Source organism: Sinocyclocheilus grahami, unplaced genomic scaffold (genome assembly GCF_001515645.1).
Source record: "Sinocyclocheilus grahami isolate Dianchi unplaced genomic scaffold, SAMN03320097.WGS_v1.1 scaffold2257.1, whole genome shotgun sequence".
Classification (NCBI taxonomy): domain Eukaryota; kingdom Metazoa; phylum Chordata; class Actinopteri; order Cypriniformes; family Cyprinidae; genus Sinocyclocheilus; species Sinocyclocheilus grahami.
In genome coordinates this window covers 26,756-30,658 of record NW_015507436.1, presented here as the reverse complement: position 1 = coordinate 30,658, position 3,903 = coordinate 26,756, and the positions used below count along the sequence as shown (strand labels likewise).

Genomic DNA, 3,903 nt, shown 5'->3' with positions numbered 1-3,903 from the left:
GATCTTTGCTGAAGTTGGTTGATGAAAAAGAACCAGTTTGCGTCAGAGAAACTTGGTGAATGGAAATTCAAGGCTGAAGCCTGGCACAAAACTTAAGGTTTCCTGGAGCGTTGCAGCTCACATTTTCATCTTCTCAGAATACAACAAAACCACCGACCCTGGGCAGGTCACATGAAGTGCGGCCTTTAAAGTCTGCAAAGATTCACGCCTCTCAAGATGGGCTTGTCCAATGAGAAAGGCTGACGTCCCAAGTGGGAGTTTTGAGATGCTGGGGAGTTTTTATGACCTTTTGTGTGAAAGCGTGGTAATTTGCATATGAAACTTGGATCAAAATTTCTAAAGATTCTTAGAACACTAATATGTTGCATAGGTATAAACATACAATATACACTCTCAATTAGATCATCCAAATATGAAATTAATAGAGACCAAACACGTTATATGTAAGGTTACATGAATGAGTGGTTCTATCATAAGCATGCATAAAATAGTCTACAATACAACAGATAATATACAAGTGTAATGAAATTAACTCATTTGTAATTGTAGGGAATTAATTATTATTAATTCATTCAGGTTTTGAGAGGACTCGGATCTGAATATCCCAAGTCCACCTGATTAAACCGATTTCAAATTTGTTGTGTTACACTTTAAATCAAGGGTCGTCCAGCGAGCCGTGATTTCAGTATATTTTAACAAATTGACTATGTATCTGTATTTTCCCTGGCCACGGGTTAAATACAATTATGATAATCTGTAAGCGCTTAGAGAGGTCATTATTATAAGTAAGCTACGAGCTAGGTAGCAAGGGATCTTTTGGCAATAGGGTTTAACCTTGAAATTATATGACACCAAACAATGATTTTCTATAAATGAAACATGAATTTATTTGGCTATTCTAGATTACATCAAAACTAAGCTAAAACACACATACACACACACACACAAACATACAGTTTCTTTAAAAATGAGAGTTGACGGAGTTGCATGAAGTTTCAAGTTCTAACTCGTTTTACAAGTGATTTAGATTCACCTTAGAGAATTTATCAAGCAGAGAATGTTAGCTTATGTTTACTGCTTAAATTAGCTCGTTCACCAGTTCAGCAGAGATAAGATTTGCTCGTTACTTGCGTTCTGCTGGTTGACAGCTGAAAGCTGAGTCGTTCCTCGTGGCTACTGGATGGCTGCTGGAGGGAAATTCATTCACTGATTGGCTGTTGCGGTGACGTCGGAATGACGTTTGAATGTCGTCCTTTTGGGAAAGCCCTCGTTGGGTTGGTTGGTTGCCGGGTTACGGAAGAGGCTTCAGCAGTCCTGCTAAAAGTCTGAGTTTGCAAGACTTTGCGTTCCTTGAGTTGATCTTTGCTGAAGTTGGTTGATGAAAAAGAACCAGTTTGCGTCAGAGAAACTTGGTGAATGGAAATTCAAGGCTGAAGCCTGGCACAAAACTTAAGGTTTCCTGGAGCGTTGCAGCTCACATTTTCATCTTCTCAGAATACAACAAAACCACCGACCCTGGGCAGGTCACATGAAGTGCGGCCTTTAAAGTCTGCAAAGATTCACGCCTCTCAAGATGGGCTTGTCCAATGAGAAAGGCTGACGTCCCAAGTGGGAGTTTTGAGATGCTGGGGAGTTTTTATGACCTTTTGTGTGAAAGCGTGGTAATTTGCATATGAAACTTGGATCAAAATTTCTAAAGATTCTTAGAACACTAATATGTTGCATAGGTATAAACATACAATATACACTCTCAATTAGATCATCCAAATATGAAATTAATAGAGACCAAACACGTTATATGTAAGGTTACATGAATGAGTGGTTCTATCATAAGCATGCATAAAATAGTCTACAATACAACAGATAATATACAAGTGTAATGAAATTAACTCATTTGTAATTGTAGGGAATTAATTATTATTAATTCATTCAGGTTTTGAGAGGACTCGGATCTGAATATCCCAAGTCCACCTGATTAAACCGATTTCAAATTTGTTGTGTTACACTTTAAATCAAGGGTCGTCCAGCGAGCCGTGATTTCAGTATATTTTAACAAATTGACTATGTATCTGTATTTTCCCTGGCCACGGGTTAAATACAATTATGATAATCTGTAAGCGCTTAGAGAGGTCATTATTATAAGTAAGCTACGAGCTAGGTAGCAAGGGATCTTTTGGCAATAGGGTTTAACCTTGAAATTATATGACACCAAACAATGATTTTCTATAAATGAAACATGAATTTATTTGGCTATTCTAGATTACATCAAAACTAAGCTAAAACACACATACACACACACACACAAACATACAGTTTCTTTAAAAATGAGAGTTGACGGAGTTGCATGAAGTTTCAAGTTCTAACTCGTTTTACAAGTGATTTAGATTCACCTTAGAGAATTTATCAAGCAGAGAATGTTAGCTTATGTTTACTGCTTAAATTAGCTCGTTCACCAGTTCAGCAGAGATAAGATTTGCTCGTTACTTGCGTTCTGCTGGTTGACAGCTGAAAGCTGAGTCGTTCCTCGTGGCTACTGGATGGCTGCTGGAGGGAAATTCATTCACTGATTGGCTGTTGCGGTGACGTCGGAATGACGTTTGAATGTCGTCCTTTTGGGAAAGCCCTCGTTGGGTTGGTTGGTTGCCGGGTTACGGAAGAGGCTTCAGCAGTCCTGCTAAAAGTCTGAGTTTGCAAGACTTTGCGTTCCTTGAAGATCTTGGAAGTTTCACTGAAGTGTTTGAGTTCTTAGATGGTCTCGCTTGTGCGATGTTACGGCGTGGGGCGCTTTTGTCGCGCTTACCAAGGTAAAAGCCAAAGTTCTTTTGAGTGAGAGAGCGAGCAAGAGCGTTGTGTCCATTTTAAGCAGGCTGACCTTTGGTCCAGCCCACAGTTTTAAATATCTTCTGATAAAAGTATTATCACCAGAGAATGATACAAAATATAAACTTTTCACTAACACCAATGTTCGGCGAATAAGACATGCTCTCACCCGATATTAATCTTCCCATATTTTCCACGCATATTAAATGCTTTGTCTGCTAAAACGAGTTATAAGGCATATTAAAATATCATGGTTTCAATAACACAACACACATATATATATATACGGCATAACACATGCAGTGGATACATTTTCACTACTTTTTAAACGATTTGTCTTTTGAAATCGTCATGCAAGGTTCTGTTTCTTTGTCTGTGACACAAGAAAAGTAAGGGTTTCAGTCATGCAGGAAACAGATGGTCAAAAGTCATGTGGCATCATGCTGTATAGATCCCGTGCTTGCAAGTCCTGAGGGCGTCAGTTAATTTACTTATCCTTTTCCTGTAAGGACATAATGGTTCCATTCATTGGTGGTCACAAGACATTGGGGTTTCTATATGTTGTGAAGAACCTTTACAGTCCTTGATACATAAGAAAGCTTTGTTGTCTCCTGATTGAATTAGTTTCGATCTCATGAGTAGATGAGTTTACAAGACTGACAGGAAATCGACCAAGAATATTGGAATCATGTGCTGGGTGATTAGCAAACCTCATGATGGCTGATATCAGTGTCTGTTCATATTTAGAAATCCCTACACAAGACAGCAATAATATACACAATGACCTATATGTGTGGATATGTGTGTTCATTCAAAGAAAGGTTTTCCTATTAATTAATTAGTAGAAAAGTCCATTCCTACTGTGTCTTGAAGATTTTCCTTATGGAAAAGGCAGTGATTTTCCCCACCTAAATTCCATTAGGTCGTAAATGTATCTGGTGTCAGGGTTGCCATGGTAACCGGGGGGGGGGGGGCCTGGGGTCGTTGCAGACATCCTGGCCTCCATTTTATTGGGTGAGGGGACTGTGACGATTTGTTAATCTAATGAATAACTGATTTGTTAAATCAAATGAAAAATTGTGT

At 38.7% G+C, this 3,903-nt stretch overlaps 1 protein-coding gene across 1 annotated transcript in view; it reads left to right on the top strand.

Moving 5' to 3' along the window:
- The window catches only part of LOC107574515 (stonustoxin subunit beta-like), an 11,897-nt gene that overhangs the window by 877 nt on the left and 7,117 nt on the right, over positions 1-3,903 (top strand). The window lies entirely within an intron of this gene.